This window comes from Marmota marmota, unplaced genomic scaffold, assembly GCF_001458135.2.
Source record: "Marmota marmota marmota unplaced genomic scaffold, marMar, whole genome shotgun sequence".
Classification (NCBI taxonomy): Eukaryota; Metazoa; Chordata; class Mammalia; order Rodentia; family Sciuridae; genus Marmota; species Marmota marmota.
The window spans coordinates 3,400,679-3,420,851 of NW_025999925.1; the positions used below are offsets into that span (position 1 = coordinate 3,400,679).

Below are 20,173 nucleotides of genomic sequence, written 5' to 3' on the forward strand. Positions count from 1 at the left end.
GCGGCCGAGGCAAAGCAGGACAGGCCGGCAGGAGCTGGCCGCCACCAGGTGCTGCCCTTCGGGGGCTAAGGAGAACCCCGAGAGGAAGCGGAGAGCCAGGTGCCGCTTGGGCTGGCAGACTTGGCCGCTTTCGCGCGTGTGACAGTGTACGCGGAGAAGTCGGGGCGGGGGGAATGGGAAGGCTCAACGACCTGTGGCCAGCACGCCAGGCTGCAGCACCCGCGAGCTGAGTCTCCCCCAGTCTGCCCGATCTTCACGCTGCGCTGCGTGGGACGAAAAGCGGGCTACTGGAAGGGGAGCCGGTCCCTTTCAAGCCCTGAGGCGCTGAATCCCTGGGAGGGCTGAGTGCAGCGGATCCCAGAGCGAAAGAGAAAGCCTCAGCCCCCTCTCGGGCGTGGTCGCGGCCGTGGCACAATGGGTCCCCCGGGTTCCCGCTGCCACAGCCGAGGCCACCGCACGGTCTAGGGCAATTACACCCAGTAGCCGTGTGGACCTCCTGCTGCTCCTGAGACCTTGACTGGGTAACCTCAGCAAGAACCCTATGAATAGGACATGGAGATACTAGGGCCCCATTCTAATGAGACCTTAGCCATTCAGGCCTGAAGTCCTATCTCTGAGAGTCAAGTAGCCTCTCGGCAGGCCCTCTGCTGGGTCACCTCTGTCCCTTGGGCACTCACATGTATGCACACAGCCCTTCTTTGCCATAGAGCCCCCTTCCTGGTCCTCTGCCTCTAATGAACTGCTGGAATTAAACTGGTAACTTTCCCTGCCCTTGAACCGGGAGTTTCAGGATGGGTTTGCTAATCCCTGTGCTATTTGTAACCTGTCCGGTGACATGTGACACGAATCCAACTGTGCTAGTTTCCACACCAGAGGTCAAAGAGCTGTGGAAGGTGAGTCAAATGTTCTCGGCCCAAACACCGAGGCGCCTGAGCCCAGGGACTTCCCCACCCTTGCTTTTTCTCTCTAGCTTCCTGTCCACTTTTTGAGATCCCATGCAGCTCTGAGGCTCATTGGATTAACCTTTTTATTGCCTACCTGATACAGCAAGTTATTACTGCGGGTGAAGTGTGAATTCGATCTAGCTAATTACCAGGGGTAAGGAGAGACTTGTGAAGAACAGGTCAGAGGTGGGTACAGAGGGAAAGGTGGTTACCTGGGCTTTGGGGTTCCAGGGGTCAGATAAGTGAGATGGAGGCTCACTGGGGAGGCAATACTGGACAAGTTCCAGCCACAGAAGTGGTGGGACACTTGCCTAGAGGGCCACATGTGGACTTTGTCACAGTCAGGGAGTCCTGACCACTGTGAATCCCTGCCATAACTAAATAACAACCACCACTGATATTAGCATAATGAATAATACTGACATTCAACACTCCTGACTCTGAGCAGGTTCTGCACTTTGTCTGTAGCCCAGAGTGCATTATTATGTCTCCAGTAACTCAGAAAGTTGGAGCCAGAAAGGGAACAGGGAAAGCTAGAAAACCAGTCATTTTCCAGTTGAGGAAAAGAGGCCCAAATAAGGAGGAGGAAAAAAAAAGTGCCCCTGAACAGCTGGTCGATGTGGAGCAAGGACCTGAGCCAGATGCACTGACTTCAGTGTCCCTCCCTGGGTTCACCTGGTATCCAGAGGACAAACAATGTTGTGAATTCAAAAAATAGTTTTTTATTACATTGTTTGGTGATGCCAGGTGGGGGATCATATGGATCATTGTAACAATGAAAGCACTGTATCTCAAGGACATTGCAGTCATCCATATCTGGGTGGAGATATCCTGGTCAAAGTATCAAGATACACCACCTTCTGAGGATCAGCAAGATCTACCCAGCTAATGAGCAGAGAGCCCCAATGGCAATTGCAAAATATCAGCAGGCACTGGGCTTTCTAAGAACTCAGGCCCACATTATAAGATTTGTCTCAGGCTGGCTCACAACTCTTCATCACACAAGAGGGCTTCCATTCCCTTTCCCTACTCATTCTTCCCTTCTCCCTTATTTGAAAGTCAATCTGTGGTCAAGTCCTGTGCAGACCTGTAAGAAGCCTGTTGATACAGCTGCCCCTCTGGTGCCACATGACTGCGGGCTCGCCACCCATGACAAACTTCAGCGTCCTGGCACCAAGGACAATCAGATTAGCCTCCTGTTGGGATATCTGCTACTTGAATTGCTTGTGTCTTGTGGAGCCCATTTTGGCTAAATTAAACTCCTTGAAAACTGATCATCTGTCAAAAATGAAAGACACACCCACCAGGCTTCAAAGTGCCTGTCTTCATAGTAGATATAGTCTTAGCAAAGAATCTGGGAGACTTTGTCACTCCCCCCAAACAGGAGATCTTCCCTAGCCCGTGTGGCAGTGAGAAAAGATAAGCCCAGACCATCCTTTGAAAAATGGCATCAGGTCAAGGTTTAAAAATTGGATGAGCCTCAAATTCCATTAGCGAAAACAAGGGGATGAAGTGGATACCTGCATTCATTTATTCATTCAGCAAATATTTATTGAATGCTTATCATGTACCAATAAGGAAGACAGACAAAACTCTTTGCCCTTAGGAACTTAAGAGTATTTCAATGAGGAAAAGACAATAAAATATGTAAATGGTACAGAGTGTTCCAAAGCTTTAGGAAGCACTAAATCAGAGAAGAGGGCTGGGGAGGGCTGTGGTAGTCCAGCTGAAACAGAGTAGGTACAGAAGGCATCTCTGCAGAGGTGACACAACACTACAGCAAAAGATTGAAGGGAATGAGGAAGCAAGGTATTATCTATTACTGCGTAACAAATTACCCCCAAACTTAGAAGCTTAGAACAACAAAGACTTATTATCTCTCACAGTTTCTGAGGGTCAGGAATGTGGGAGTGGCTTATCAGGTGTGTGCAGGTGTGACTGGGGCTGGACGATCTGCTTCCAGGTGGCTATTGATTTAGGAGGCCTCATTTTCTCACCACACACCTCTCCACAGAGTTACCAGAAGGTTCCTTCTGAGGTGGTAAGTGGCTTTCTCTAGTGTGAGCCATCCAAGGCTCCTGCACCTTTTATGATGTGGCCTCTGAAACCCCACACTAACAAGTCTGCTTTAGTCTAGCCCTTAGGACTAAGCCATTAAGTCAGGGAGAGAAGGATTAGGCTCCACTTTTAGAGGAAAGAGTATCAAAAATTTGTGAATGTGTTTCGTGGTATTTGAGGGACGGAAAGAGTACTTGAGGCAGAGGTAACAGCAAGTGCAAAGGCCCTGAAATAGGAGCACGTGTATTCACGTATTCAAAGAAGAGTAAGAAGGCCAGGCATAGTGTTGCACACCTGTAGCTTCAGTGACTTGGAATGTCGAGGTAGGAGGAGCAAAAGTTCAAGGCCAGACTTGGCTGCTTAGCAAAATCCTATCTCAAAATAAAAAATAAAAAGGGCTGGGAATGTAGCTTAGGTAGAGTGCTGCTGGGTTCAATCACCAGTAACTCACACCACACACACACACACACACATACTCACACACACAAAGAACAAGAACAAGAGGCCAGCCTGGCATGGTGGCACATGCCTATAATCCCAAGAACTCTCAAGGCTGAAGCAGGAGGATTGCAGTTCCAAGCCAGCCTCAGCAACTTAGTAAGGCCCTTAGCTATTTATGAGACCCTGTCTCAAGATAAAAATTGAAGGGGGCTGGGGATGTGGCTCAGTGGTTAAGCGCCTCTGAGTTCAATCCCTGGTACAAAAAAAAAAAAAAAAGAAGAAGAAGAAGGAGAAGGACAAGAACGAAAAAACAAGAGGCCAGGTGGTTGGTATAGGTTTGCAAAGGAGTAAAAAGTAGGAAAGGAAAGGTGTATATGATGCCAAATGCACCAGATTGTGCAGGGCCTTGGAGGTTGTTATATATATTGTGAATACACGGCGGGGGCTTTGGGTGGTTTGTCAGCTGAGTATGTTGTGATATGACGATGACGATGACGACGACAACTTTGAAGATAGTGTCTCAATGCGCTGCCCAGGTTGATCTCAAACTCCTGGGCTCAAGTGATTCTCCTGCCTCAGCCTCCCCCGTAGCCAGAACTACTAATTTATTTTTTTTAAGAAATTGATGACTGGCCGGGTGAGAATAGCCCAAGGAAGAGGAAAAGTTAGTAGGAGCCTGGTTTGGAGGCTTTCTAATGCCCCAGGAGACAGGAGCCTGCAGCTTGTGTTTGAAGACAATTAAAGTGATTAGACTGTGGATGTACCTTGAAGATGGACTCAGTAGGATTTTCCATGGACTGGATGTGGTTTTGATTCTGAGGTTTGGGAAGGATGGTTCTGGCATTAAGCAGGATGGGTAAGGCTGGGAGGAGAACAAGGTGGAGGGGAAGCTGCAGGGTTTGCTGGAGAACACTAGCTTTGTCCCTTAGACACCGGAGTGGAGAAGCTGAGCAGGCAAGTGGAATATACAACATGGAGTTCGGGAATTCTGGAAGGAATCCTGTGTTCTGTCAGCAATGTTGATGACAAAATCAGGAAGTCAGCCCCTTCTCTGGCACAGTTTGCTTGTGTATACTTGGTCTAACAGTCAGTCCTGCATATGGAAAGCAAGGGCAGACTGATGCCCACACATGTGCAGCTGCCATGTGTCCCCTGGGACAGATGGCAGCCAGTGCTGAGTGTGTACTGGGCAAGGGCTTCTGGGGCTCTGTTGTCAGAGTGGCCTTCAGGGACACCAAGGAATGTGTGTCCTTCAGTCCAAGACAGCCCACATTTCTCCCCAAGGCTGTGCCAAAACTGGGAAGACATTCAGGGCAGGTGGTGTGGATGGGTTTCCAGAGTTCACTGTTACTGTTTCAGAGTTCTCAAGATTGCAGAAAGACAATCGGACAAGAAAGCAAGGCTGCCAAGCTCTGGTTCTCTTTTCTCTTTGAGTCTCTGCCCCAATTCACCTTAGCACCAAGAAGCAGGCATTCCCTCTTTTCAATTCTTGATGTCCCCTGAGATCCTGCTGGGATCTGGCTTATAGAAATTTGCTCTCTAGGGCTCAGGTTTGAGTCCATATTTCAACAGATATTCCCAGGAATCTCAGCAACTCCTCTGAACTTATTGGGTCCCAAAGTTTTATTGTATTTCTTGCCTCCTTCAGATAGCTGATTGGTCCCATTAGCTGCTACCAGAGTCCCTGGGATAATTTTCTTGCTCTGTGACCCTAATGTCAGACCTAAACCAAAGGGGTCTGAGAGACTTATCTGGAATAGGGGTGGAAACTGACTGGCTTGGCAAGCTAGAGTTGAAGGTGTAGACTGAACCCCTCAACAGCCCCTCAGTGCAAAGACAAACCTGTGCAGAGTCATTTTATGGCCTGGGATAGTGTTATTGATTTTGCATGGTTGACAATGGCTCAGCCTGAGTGCTTCTAACCTGAGCCAGGAGTGTGGAATTCAAGCAGATGTTTCAGGAAGACAGAATTTGCCTGGAGCACCCACGACCTTATGCGGGAGGCTTCTCCACATCTGAAAGAGAGGAATCCCTTCTACAGTGGCCATAGCATCTGACCAATAGGTTAGAGACCAGTGTGGTAATAGTAAGAATTTTAAGGAAAAGTGATGGTTTCCTGGTATCTCATATTGCCCCATCAAATATCCACCACTTACTGGGTCCCAAAGAATAGATTATTTTTCCCCAGAATGCAAAAAGGGATTGAGTCAAACTGAATTTAGATCTTGGCTTTGATGCTTACAAACAGTAAGCATCAATGGGTAAGTCAACAATTTCTCTATGCTTCAGTGTTCACATCTATAAAATTGGGACAAGCAGATCTACCCCAGAGGACGTCTTCCTTGAAGAGAATATTATGTGCCAATGGAGGTCCGCCAATAAACATATTGCTCTATAACCTCCCTGACTCATCACCTCATCTTCCACTTGTGGCTTCTCCCCCATGACCTTCTGGAAGGCTGAGCTGACAAATCCACGGAGACAGTGAAATGAGAGCAGAGGGAGGTCGGGAGGCTTCATGACAGCAAAATGAGGTCGTGTTGATTCCTAAAGCCCAGTTTGCAGTGGTTAGGCTCCTAATGGCAGCTTGGCTGTGCTCTGTCTGCTGTTCCCCTCCCAGTCACAAGGAGGAGTCCAAAGGTGTGTCCCACATGATCTCAAAACCAGCCCATCCACATAATCACCCTGGATCATATGTCCTGTTGTTCTACCTTCATTCCACCAACACCTGCAGCCCCCAAAGCTTCTAGAACATCCTTTGCTGCTGGTGGTGTCCCTGAAGGGACATGTGGTGATTTTCCAGCTAGTGGGTGGCAGGGTTCAGGGTTCTACCTGCCTCTCATCTTCTGGATCCGTCTGCAGCGTCTCAGCCTCATTGCTATGCCCTTTGCCCTGGCCCCTCCACTTCCTGATTGCCACCAAAGATTCCAAGAGGGACTCAAACCAGCTTACTCTGCTCCAAGAACAGAGCATGTTGAAGTAAATATGAAAATAAATGATAAAAAGAAAGTTTTATTGTATTTCTTGCCTCCTTCAGACAGCTGATTAGTCACATGCTGGGCAGGGTGGAATCCTTCTGGTGTTATCCACATAGGAAGGATCACCTGTGATTGTAGGATCACCTGTGGAAACTTCGTCTGAGGCATGGACCTGACCCAGACACCTGCCATCTGACTGTCCTGAGGCACTGAATGCAGGGAACATGACACCTGGCTGGGGGTCCAGTGACTTGTGTCTCCAAGTCTGGTTGGTCATGTCACAGTCACACACTTGAACCCTTGACTTCTTCCACAGCAACTTCTGACCTAAAAACTTAAGCAATAAGAATCTGAACACCTGAGAGCAGAGAGGCTTTGATAAATTAAAAGGCATTTTGGCAAGAAGCCAGCTTCACGTTTTAACAAAAGGCTCTTTGTGGAAGCCATGGAGTGCAGGGAGGGCCAGGGCTGGAGGCTGTGTTGATTCAGAAAGAAGAAGAAAGAAAACTGTTCTTTAGAGATTTTTTTTTTTTAATCTACCTCAAAGGTTGTTGAAAGAGTACAGAGGCAGAGGGAAACCTGCCGTCTTGGGTGCTAAGGTGTCATTCCAGGAGAAATATTTCCACTTAAAAAATAGAGCTAACCCTGCACACAGTAGGTGTGCGTGTGCGATGTTTGTGAAAGTGTGAGCCCTCAGGGTCCCTGAGTACTCAGGAGTAGGTCCTGCCCCTAGCACAGGTGTTCTGAGGTTGGTGCCTCCTCCTCAGATTGCTGGCTACTCCCGGGAAGTGGGCCTCGGTGCTCTGCCGCCTCATGGGCAGCTGTGGCTGTTACTCAGTGTCAGTTTTGAGCCAGTCAAGGGCAAACTAACTACCCCCATTCATTCTTCTTCTTCTTTTTTTTTTTTAATATTGTTTAGTTGTCAATGGATCTTTATTTTATTTATTTATATGTGGTGCTGAGAATCGAACCCACTGTCTCACACATGCTAGGCAAGTGCTCTACCACTGAGCCACAACCCCAGCCCCCCCATTCATTCTTTTCACCTCCAATTAAGTGCCATTACCCCAGCAAGTGAGCCCCAGCACCCCAGGCTTCCTTGGTATTTTAGGAACAACTGCTATACTTCTCAGGGTACTTATCACAACCTTGGTTATTGATTATCCCTTCCATACCACTTTTCTCCCACCCTTTGCTGTTTAAACCATGTGTATGTCCACCTGCCCTTCCTGTCACTGTCACCGTTGGCATTCCAAAGCACCTATCATTCAGTTCAGGTTTGGCATCTGGTCTCTACCCCATTCAAATCCTACTTTAATCCTGCATGGATGACCCATCTGGCTCCCAAGCCATCTCACCTCCAGGTCCTTCCTCTTCCATCCACCACAGTTGGCCTGGACCAATGATGGCTAAAACATTTTCACCTGCAAAAACAGGAACTCAAGCACCTCCGACTCCTACTCCCAACCAGGCCTTCCCTTGTTCAAATTGGCTCTCTTTTCCTTTCTCCACTTCTTTCGTGTGTTCTTTGGATTCTATGGTCTACCTGTTTAGTAGTAACTCGAATACCCTGAATTATAGAGCCTATTTTCTTCTCCAACCTACCTGGCAATGCCGCCATAACCCACTCTTGGCCACCTTTCCAATGCTGGAACAAAACAGCTGAGATAAACAACTTAAAGGAGGAAAGATTGATTCTGGCTCATAGTTTCAGAGGTTTTAATCCATGATTCTTGGCCAGTGATCATTACCCCAAGTAATGAAAAGAAAAAAGACTGAAGAAAAATGAATATAGCCTAAGAGACTTGTAGGACAACAGCAAGCAGACCAACATACACATTATGGAGAGAGAAGGAAAAGAAAGGAGCAAGAAATAATGGCTGGAAACTTCCCAAATTTGATGGAAGATATGAATAAAAGCAAAACATCCTAGAAGTTCAGCAAACCCCAAGTCAGATGAATTCAAAGAGATCCACATTGAGACATATTATAATCAAAGTTTTGAACGACAAAGAATCTTGAGAGCAACAGGAGATGTGCCTTATCACACAGAGAGATCCCTAAGAAGAATATCAGTAGATTTCTCATCAGAAACTGGAGGTCAGAAGGCAATAGACCAATATATCCCAAGTATTGAGAGAGAGAGAGAGAGAGAGAGAGAGAGAGAGAGAGAGAGAGAGAGAAAACTACCTTATAAAGCAAAAAATCAAGAATCCTATACCCAGCAAAACTGTCCTTCAGAATGAGGGATAAATTAAGACATTTCCAGCTGAAGGATTTTGTTACCTCTTGTCTTGCTATTCAGGAGAGGCTTGAAGAAGCTCTGCAAAGTAAAATAAAAGGATGATAGACAGTAACCAAAGTGGTGTGAATAAACAGAGACCTCAATAAAGGCAAAGTCATGGGTAATTATAAAAGCTAGTACAAAACTGTTGTTACTATTGTAATAATAATTTGTACTTTTTGTACTCTACATTGAGAGACTAGTATATTTTTTAAAAACAATTACTAATTTAAAATCTAGTATTGTAACGTTGGTTTGTAAATCCACATTTTGTTTTCTATACAATTTAAATGATATTTAAAAGAATTAATAGCTCGTGGGTTTGGCACACAATGCATAAATATGCAATTTGTGACTCAGCAACTGGAGATAGAGCTGTACAGGGAGCTCTGGAGGCTGAAGAAGGAGGAAAATGCATTCAGAGCCAACTTCAAAAACTTAGTGAGAGCCTGTCACAAAATTTAAAAAATAAATATAAAAAGGTCTGGGATGTGGTTCAATAGTTAAAGTGCCCCTGGGTTCAATCCCTGGTACCATTAAAAAAAATACAAGCTGTAAAGAAGAAAAGTTTTTGTATTTTATTCAAGTTAAACTTGTATGAATTCAGGGCGGAGGTTGTGGTTCAGTGGAAGAGCGCTTGCCTAGCATGCGTGAGGCACTGGGTTGGATCCTGGGCACTACATTAAAAAACAAAAACAACAACAACAACAAAACAAATAAAATAAAGGTATTGTGTTCATCTACAACTAAAAAAAAAATTAAAAAAAAAACTTGTATGAATTCAAATTAAGACTTAAACCCTAACCCCAAAGGTAACCACAAAGATCATAGCTGTAGAATATACACTAAAGGAAATGAGAATAAAATTTCCATTTTGCTACAAAAAAAAAATCAACTAAATACAAAACAAGGACACAAGGACCATAAAAAAAAAGCTATGAGGCATATAGGAAGCAAATAACAGAATTTCAAAAGTAAGTCCCTTTTATCAGTAATTATCTATATTACTTAATATAGATAGACTAAACTCCTCAGATGACAAAGGTTAGTAAAATAGATTAAAAACAAACAAACAAAAAAAACATGATCCAACTACATTCTGTTTTCAAGAGACTCCTTCTAGATCCAAATACACAGCTAGATTGGAAGTGAAAGGCTGGAGAAAAGATATTCCATGAAAATGTAACCAAAACAGAGCAGGGGTAGCCATGTGGATATTAGATTAAATATACTTCAAATCAGAAAAGTTTGTAAGAGACAAAGAAGGATGTTTTGTAAAAATTCTGTGTAGATAGGAGATAAAACAATCACAAACATTTTTCTACCTATTACAGACCATCAAAATATATGCAGCAAAAACTGACAGATTGAGGGGAGAAATAGTTCTACAGTAGTAGCTGGAAACTTTGATAACTCAGTCTCAGTAAGGTATGGAACAACCACACATGTAAGGTGAAGTTGTAAGAAACGAAGCACTTAAACAACATAACAAACCAACTAAATCTAACAGTCACACACAGAACCCTCCTGGTGACAGCAGAACATTCCTTCTCAAGACCAATGAGACACGTTCCAAGACAGAACATGTGTTAGGCCACATATTAAGTCTCAATAGATTTAAAAAGATAGACGTCGAAGTACCTTCTCCAACCACTTTTGGATAAAGTTAGAAATCAGAAACACAAGTAAAACTAGGAAACACAAAAATTGTAAAAATTAAACCACACACTCTTGACCAATCAATGCACCAAAGAAGATATTACAAAGGAAACTGGAAAATACTTAGAGATGAATGAAAACAAAAGTCCAGCATAGCAAAACTTCTGTAACAAAAGCAATGCTTGGGGTGAAATTTATAGGTACAAACATTTACATTTTCAAAAACAAAAGATTTCAAGTCAACAACCTAAGGAATTCGAAAAAGAAGAACAAGGTAGACTAAAGCTAAAAGATGGAAGAAAATAACTAAGATTAGAGCAGAGAAAAACAAATATTAGATATCTAGCACTTCAATCTAGCACTTGAAGTTCTAGTCAGAGATGAATATTAGGAAATTAATGAAAACTTAAGTTGGGCTATTTGAAAAAGTCAACAAAATTGGCAAACCTTTAGCTTGATGAACAAAGAAAAAGAGAACACTGAAATTACAAAAAATCAACAGAGGGCTGGGATTATGGCTCAGCGGTAGAGTGCTTGCCTAGCATGGGAGGGTCCCGGGTTCGATCCTCAGCACCACATTAAAAAAAATAACAATAATAACGGCATTGTGTTGTGTCCATTTAAACCTAAAAAATAAATATTAAAAAAAAATCAGCAGAGAAAGTGATTCTACAGTCATACAATGGGATTATAGAAGAGTATTTTGAACAATTGTATCTCTCCAAATGGACAAGTTCCTGGAAACCTACCAAGAAGTTTCTACAAAACCTACCAAGACTAAATCACAGAGAAATAGAAAATTTGAATAGAACTAAAACCAGTAAGGAAATTGAGTCATTAATAAATGTCTCCTGATAAAGAAAAACCCTAAATGTTTTAGCTTCACTGGTGAATTATACCAAACATTTAAAGGAAGCAATACCAATTTTTTTCTCAAACATTTACAAGAATGAAAGAGGAGGGAAACCCTTCTTAACTCATTCTGGGAGGGCAACATGACCCTGATATCAAAGCCCCAGATGCTACAGGGAACTATTGACCAATACACCTTATGAACATCTATGCAAAAATCGTCAACAAAATACTAGCCAACAAAATTAATTAGCCTACTAAACAGATGATACACCACAACCAAATGAGATTTATTTCTGTAATGCAAGAATGTTGAACTTTTAAATTCAATACACTGCAATGTACCACATTAATTGAACCAAGGATAAAACCACATGATCATCTCAACTGATGCAAAAAAAGATTGGACAAAATTCAGCAGTCTTTCATGTTAAAAACATTCAATAGATGAGAAGTAGAAGGATGTTACCTCAACAGACACTGCAGACACCATACTCAATGGTGAAAAACTAAAAGTTTTCCTCTAAGATCAGGAATAGGTAAGAATGTGTGATTTTTCCATTTTCACTTTATCTAGCACTTGAAGTTCTAGTCAGAGTAATTATGCAAGAAAAAAAGAAAATGAAAAAGAAAGGAAATAAAAGACACCCAAATTGGGAAGGAAGAAATAAAATTCCACTCTGTTCATGATTATGTGATCTTATGTATAAAATTCTTAAATATTTCAGCTGGATGTGGTGGCACATGCCTGTAATCTCAGCTTCTCTAGAGCTTAAAGCAGGAGGATTAGAAGTTCAAGGTCAATCTCAGCAACTCTGTGTTCCTAGGTTGGTAGACAATATTGCTAAGATGTCAATACTACCTAAAGTGATCTACAAAGTCAAAGCAATTTCTACCAAAATCCCCAAAGTATTTTTTGTAGAGATAGAGAAATCCATCCTAAAATTCATATCTGAATGAATTCCAGATAGCCAAAAACAAGTTTGAAAAAGACCATTGCTGAGGGATTCACATTTCCTGATTTTAGAACTTAACTACAGAGCTACAGTAAGCAAACAGTTGTGGTCCTGGCACAAAGACAGATGTGTATATCAATGGAATAGAATAGAGAGATGAGAAATAAACCCTCACACATATGATTAAATGATTACTGACTCAATTGGCAGGACCATCTGTTGGGGAAAGGGTTTTTTCAACAGTGGATAACTGGATATCCACATGCAAAAGAATGAACTTGGGGGGCTAGGGCTGAAGCTCAGTGGTAGAGCACTTGCCTAGCATGGGTGAGGCATTGGGTTCGATCCTCAGCAGCACATAAATAGTAAAATAAATAAAATCATGTTATAAAAATATATTTAAAAAAAGAATGAACTTGGATTTTACCTAGTACCATAAATAAGAATTAACTCACAATGGCTCAAAGATCTAAAACATTTAATACTTAAAAAAAAAAAAAAAGCAAAATCTTCATGATGTGGGGTTTGGCAATGACACCATGACTATGACATCAAGGCATAAGCAACAAAGAGAAGATGGAAAAAGTGGACTTCATGAAAAATTTTAAATTTATGTATCAAAAGATCCTGTCAATAGAATCAAAAGGTGACCCACAGAATGCAAAAAATATTGGCAAATATGTATCTGATACGGGCCTAATATCCAGAATAGATAGAGAACTCCTAAAATGCAACAACAACAACAAAAAAACCTGATTTTAAAATGGGCAAAAGATTTGCATAGTCATTTAGTCATAGAAGATATACAAGTGGCCAGTAGGCATGAGAAAAGATGCTCAACACCACTAATCATCTGGGAAATGCAAATCAAGACTACAATTATATGCTACTTCACAAATATTAGGATGGGCACTATCGAAATCAGAAAACAGGGGCTGCGGTTGTGGCTCAGTGGCAGAGCACTTGCCTAGCATGTGTGAGGCACTGGGTTCAATTCTCAACACCACATATGAATAAATAAAATAAAGGTCCATCAACAACTAAAAAAAAAAAAAAAAAAAAAAAATATATATATATATATAAATATCAGTTTATGACTTTCTGGCAATGTGGAGTGGCAGAGCTGCTATGGGAAACAGTATGGCCACTCAAAAAGTAAGAATCATGGGCTAGGGATGTGGCTCAAGTGGTAGCACGCTCGCCTAGCATGCGTGCGGCCAGGGTTCGATCCTCAGCACCACATACAAAGATGTTGTGTCCGCGGAAAACTAAAAAATAAATATTAAAAATTCTCTCTCTCTCTCTTTCCCTCTCTCTCTCTCACTCTCTCTTTAAAAAAAAAAAAAGTAAGAATTACCATCAATCCAGCAGCTCCACTTTTAGGTATACACCCCAAAAATTGAACACAGGATCTTAGGGAGGTAGATCATTCATGTTTATGACAGCATTATTCACAACAGCTAAAATGTAGAAGCAACCCAAGTGGTCATAGATGGATGGATGGATAAGCAAAATGTGGTATATATGTCAGCCTAAATGAGTGACAGAGAAACTGACTCTTCAAAACAGAGTTTATTTGAGAATAACAAGGGGTCGCAATCTGAGATACATGTGCTATGGCAGAGCATGTTACAGGTGGTGGTATTTGTTCACTGTTGCCAGGAGAGTATCCTCATAAAGTGTCTTAAGCGGAAAGTTCCATTTGGGAAATTCCTCATGGCAGCTCTTTTTGTAGGCACACATTCATTAGGGCCCTCCTTCATGGCCTCCAGCTTCATTTTATTAGGGTTTGACACAATTGCTTCCATTTTGATAGACAACCTTCACATATACAATGGAGTATTATTCAGCCTTAAAAAGAAAAGAAATTCTGATACATGCTACAATGTGGATGAACCTTGAAGACATTATGCTAAGTAAAATAAGCCAGTCACTAAAAGACAAATGTGTGATTCCACTTATTTGAGGTACTGAGCCTAGTTGAATTCATGGAGATGGAACATAGAGTAGTGTTTGTTAAAGGCAGGGTGGAGGGAGATAGGAGATTACTATTTAGTGGGTATAGTTTTAGTTTTTTTCATCCTTTCAAGATGAAAAAAAGATGAGAATTGTATAACGTTGCGAATATATTTCATACCACTGAACTGTATGCTTAAAATTGGAGAATATAATGCTAAGTGAATATAATGCTAAGTGAAGTTAGCCAATCCCCAAAACCCAAATACCGAAAATTTTCTCTGATATAAGGATGTTGATTCATAATGGGGATGGGGGGCATTGGAGGATTAAACACATACTAGATAGGGAAAAAGGGTGGGAGGGGAATGGAGGGGGACATGGGGATAGAAAAGACAGTGGGATGACATGGACATCATTACCTTAAGTACATGTATAAAGACACGAATGGTGTGAATCCACTTTGTATGCAACCAGCGATATGAAAAATTTTGTTCTATATGTGTAAAATGAATTGTAATGCATTCTGCTGTCATATATAACAAATTAGAATAAATGAAAAGTTTTTTTAAAAAAGAAGTAGTTTAGTCAGTAACCCTTGTGTCCAGTGTATTCTGCCATAACCAAAAAAAAAAAAAAAAAAAATTAAGGGGAAAGGAGTGAGAATTTTTTTTTTTTTTTGGTTCAAACTGGGGTTTGAACTCAGGACCACTCAACCACTGAGCCACATCCCAACCCTGTCCTGTATTTTATTTAGAGACAGAGTCTCACTGAGTTGCTTAGTGTTAGGTGCAGGACAGGCTGAGTAAGCTGTCTGCAGGGCATGCCAAACAAAGTTAGCTGCAGGATGACCTGCCCTCTCAAACCCTCTGTCTGGTTCTTTATCAACTATTTACTTCAAGCCCAAATGCCCAAGCCCCCGCTCAAGGCTAAATACTCAACCCCCTGCTCAAGGCCGAACACGTAACACCCCTTGTGCGCCAACAAGGCAGCTTGCAGACCCAAAGACCCCATTAGATTTGGGCTATAAAAACTCCCTCCTGCCGGGCCCCTCTCTCTCTTGCTATCTCTCTTGCTTTCTCTGTCTCTCTCTTGCCCTCTCTCTCTCTCTCCTCTTTCTCTGTTTTCTCCTCTGTTGCACTGCTGCAATAAAGATCTCTTGGTTGCTCTGAGTGTTGTGGTCACTTTTCTTTCACTTAGCACATTGCTGAGTTGCTGTGGCTGGCTTTGAACTCGAGATCCTCCTGTCTCAGCTTCCCGAGTTGCTGGGATTACAGTTGTGTGACAACAGCCAAGAAGGACTGAGAATCTTGACTCTGCCCCATCTACCCACCCCAACCCCAGCCCTCGGCAGACAAATTTGGTACAGAAAAACCTGTAGATCAGAAAAGTGCCTGAACTTAGGTGATCCAGAGACTGCACAGTGAACTGGTGTTTGAAAAGTATCTGATTCTCAACTGGAAAGCAGAGAGCTGAGGCAGGAGCCATCCTATCTTTTTTTTTTTTTTTTATTTCTGAGGAGGTCACACTGCAACTTGCAAGAGCCTGGGAGATTGTAGCAAACGTTGCCATATTATCCTAGCAAGCACCTATGTATGGCCTAGAGTGACCTAGCAGAATGTCAGTGAAACAGTCACAGATAAGATTGAACTTGGGGAGTTTAAGTCAGAAATATGGACAGGAATACAACTCTCTTTTCCTTTTAGTCTGACAACTACTATGGTGAGCTGAAGTTGTGTTGGGAAACTGAATGGGTGGGTATGAATATACTCAGGAAGTAAGCCTAGGAAAGACATATTAGTGGGCAGCAGAGTATATGAGACTTGTGGAGGGTTGTCTCCCCTGCTCCCTAAGAAGAATTCTTGGGAAGCTCCTGAGACCCTGACTCCCAACAGAGATAGGTATCTGCCTAGCCCTACAGGTTTGTTGATCTAATCTCTCCAGAGCAGATAATATCCAACAAAGTCCCTGAGGCCTAATTAGATCTAAGCTCCAGTCACAGGAATTCCTCGCTGAGAACTCTGCAACAGCTCCACCCTGGGAGTGTATCCACCTGGTCTCTTCGGACAAAACTCTAATCAACATTACTTCCCATTCCATCCTATTTTATGCTGGTGAGAAGAGAAACTGAGAGCTATTTCTACCAGCTTCAGTTTTAATACACCCCAGCTGGGAGCTCAGTGAGAACCACAAAAAGAGGAAAGGTTTAACAACACCCTGCCCTTGTTCTCTCTGAATATGTGGCCCACAAAGAAACAGAAAGAATGACATAAGAAATGACCATTGACCCTGGTTGACAGTTGAACACCTCAGTGGAGACAGTTCTTTCATTTTTAATGCAGAATCTGTTTTTGTGTGTGTTTGTGTTCTTACAGTGCTGGTTGATTTGTGGGTATTTACTTATTTATTTATATGATTTTGTATATGTATTTGTATACATATATACATATATATCATATATATATATCTTATTTTCTCATTTTTAGCATTTATTTATAATAGTTTTTTTTCCTTGTCTTTTAAGAGTTCTGGTGTTTTTTTTAATTTGTATTTTGATTTTGTTTGTTTCTCTTCTCTTTCCTCCCTTCTTTCACTAACAGCCATATTCTCTTGTTTCTTTTTCTCTCTCCCTTACTTTATTTTTTCTGCTTTCTTTTCCTTCTTTATAATCATCACTTGCTACATCTCTTCTGCTTTCTCTCTGATCACATTTTGAAAATTCTGAATTTTCTTTACTATCACATTTTATTTTCTCTTAATGAACTATATTTTTACCATCTTTTAAAACTATTTGGTTTCTATAACCCCTGCCCCCACCATTCATATTGTTGCAGTTATTAGTACTGTAAATGGCATAGTTGACACTTGTTGTTTACTGCCAGATCTAGTTCACAGTTATTTATTGTTTTTGCTGTTGGCAATTGTTAACCCTGACATTCCTAGTTTTGTGGTAATTAGTGTTATAGATGTCATCGTAGGCACCAGATACTTATTTTAATGATGTATATTGTTTGCTTCAGTTGTTGCTATCATTTGTTTCTCCCGTGTCTGAAGTGATGAGAATTGACAAGGACACTACAAGTTCTCAGGGTAGAGTTTCTGCTCCTGAACTAAACCCAGGCAATAGACAGCACACATTGCTCCACACACAAATTAGCCACACTCAAACTACAGAGATACTTTAATACATAGAATAGAACAGGGAAAACAAACAAATGACTAAGCTCCAAGTAGGAATGGCTAGGTGGTCCCTCATGTCAACGCATGGACATCCACTTCTACAGAAAAAACCACAATTAATAAACAGCCTATAGATACCACACCTATGAGGAATCACAATCTAGATCATTCTAGGACATTTTAGTGAGAGAAGAGAAATCCATTCCAACGGATGTGTAAAATCCAACAGGGGAATATAAGAAATATGAATAAACAAGGTAACTTGACACCTCCTAAAGCTCACAATTCACCAGCAACTGACTTCAAACATATTGAAGTGAATAAAATATCAGATAAAGAATTCAAAACAATGTTTATAAAAATGATCAATGCATTTCAGGAGAACAAAAAAAAATAACTGAATGAATTAAGGAAGTCAGTACAGGATATGAATGAGAAATTCAATAAGAAGAAAAGAATATTGAAAAAGAACCAAAAAGAAAAGAATATTGAAAAAGAACCAAGAAGAAATCTTGGAAATTAAAGACACAGTAAATCAAGTAAAATGTTTAGTTGAAAGTCTCTCTAATAAAGTAAACAATGCTGAAGACAGAATCTCAGAGCTAGAAGACAAAGTGGTTGATCTTAAACATTCAGATAGTAGTAAAGAAAAGAAATAACCATGACCAGAACTCTGTGACACCAATAAGACACCAAATTTAAGAACCACTGGAATTGAAGAGGGTTGTGAGATACAGGCTAATGGCATGTATAACTTTGTCAGTGAAGTAATAACAGGAAAATTTCCAAGCCTTGAGAATGAGATGGACAGCAGATACAGGATGCATTCAGAATCCCAAAGAAATAAGATCAAAAAAGAACCTCTTGATGACACATTATAATTAAAATGCTTTACATACAGAACAAGGATGGAATTTAAATGCTTCAAGAGAAAAATGTCAGGTCATATTTAAAGGCAATCCAATCCAAATTTCTCAACACAAAGTCTAAAATCCAGGAGAACTTGGAATGATTTGTTCCAACCCCTGAAAGAAAATAACTGTCAAACAAGATTGCTATATCCAACAAAGCTATCCTTTAGAATTGAGATAAATAAGTTGAAATAAATAAATTCCAAGATGAGCAGAAACTAAAAGAATTCATGACTCCTAAACTGGCACAACAGAAAATACTTAAAGAAATACTTCAAACAGAAGAAATCAAAAACAAACCTTAGAGCTCACAAGTGGACACAATTTGTTTGAAAAGTAGGTAAGCAGACAAGAAACAGGACCAAAGTAGCTTTGGAAATAAATCAAAATGACAGAGATAAATAAACATCTATCTTCAATAACACTGAATGTAAATGGTCTCAACCCTCCAATTAAGACACAGGCTGGGGCTGGGGTCATAGCTCAGTGGTAGAGCACTTGCCTAGCATGTGTGAGGCAATGGGTTCAATTCTCAGCACTGCAAATAAATAAATAAATAAATTACATTAAATTAAATAAAGGCCATTGACAACTAAAAAAAAAAAATTAAAAAAGACATAGGCTGGGGCTGGGTTTGTAGCTCAGTCAGTGGAAGAGGACTTGCCTAGCATGTATGAGGCACTATGTTTGATCCTCAGCACCACATATAAATAAATAAAAAAATAAAGGTCCATCAACAACCAAAAAAGAAAAAGACATACTCTGGCAGAATGGATTTAAAAAATAAAACCCAACTATATATTTTTTGTAAGAGGCTCACCTTACAGGAAAAGACAGTCACAGGCTGAAAGTGATAGGATGGAAATTAATATACCATGCGAATGGAGCCTGAAAACAAGCAGAGTAGCTACTATCATATCCAAAAAAGCAGACTTCAAGCCAAAATTAATCAGAAGAAACAAAAAAGTTCACTTCATTCTGGGAACAGTCCTACAAGAAGATATAATGACAGGACTAAATATTTATGCCCCAAACACTGATGCACCTAATTGCATAAAACAGACACTACTCAAATTCAAGACTCATAACCCTATTACAATAGTACTGGGTGATTTTGACACTCAAGGTAGGTCATTCAGACATAAATTCAGTGAAGACTCTATAGACCTAAAAAAATAGAAATCAAATGAACTTTGCCGCAGTCTGGCTGGGCACAAAATCACGAGCCACTCAAGCAGGAACAAAGTTTATTTTTTGAAACTGCCGCCAATGTCCGGTACCGCCCGGGAAGATTTTTTCCACCCACGCGGCCTCCTCCCTGACCGCAGAGAGAGCTCCTCCCCCGCTAATGTCCGGTACCGCCCGGGAAGATTTTTTCCACCCACGCGGCCTCCTCCCGGACCACAGAGAGAGCTCCTCCCCCGGAACTCCCTCTTACTGTACTTCCCCAACCAATGGGAACTCTCCAGGAGTTCTCCTAGGTGAACAGCAGGAGTCCAATATCCATATGAATGCAAATCTTAACATAATCATATCATCTCAATGGCTAGCTGGCGTCACCTTTCGACCAAAAATGCCATGCATCATATACTTGGCTCTTAGCAGAACTTAATGAGATCTATAGAATATTTCATTCAACAAGAGCCAAATACACTTTCTTCTCCAAAACATATTTTTGGCCACAAAGCCACTCTTAGTAAATTTTTTTAAAAAATTGATATAATTCTTTGCATCTTATCTAATATAATAATGCAATTAATTCAGAAATTGACACAAAAGCAAAACCCTACAGAAACTATATAAACATGAGGAGATTGAATAATACACTTTGGAATGATGAATGGATAATAGAAAAATCAGAAGAGAAATTTAAAAATTCTTGGAATCAAATGAGAGTAACGATACAACATACCAGAACCTCTGGGACACTATGAAGGCGGTTCTAAGAGGAAAG

The 20,173-nt window shown here is 41.2% G+C and overlaps 1 protein-coding gene across 2 annotated transcripts in view; it reads right to left on the reverse strand.

Annotated features, from left to right (window-relative positions):
- Tmem171 (transmembrane protein 171) overlaps nt 1-802 on the reverse strand; it is a 9,580-nt gene extending 8,778 nt beyond the window's left edge. For both annotated transcript variants that reach the window (XM_048800147.1, XM_015497804.2), the window contains exon 1: nt 678-802. The gene's annotated coding sequence lies outside the window, so the exon portion shown is untranslated. The remainder of the gene's footprint in view (nt 1-677) is intronic.
- Between the last annotated feature and the right edge of the window lie 19,371 nt (nt 803-20,173).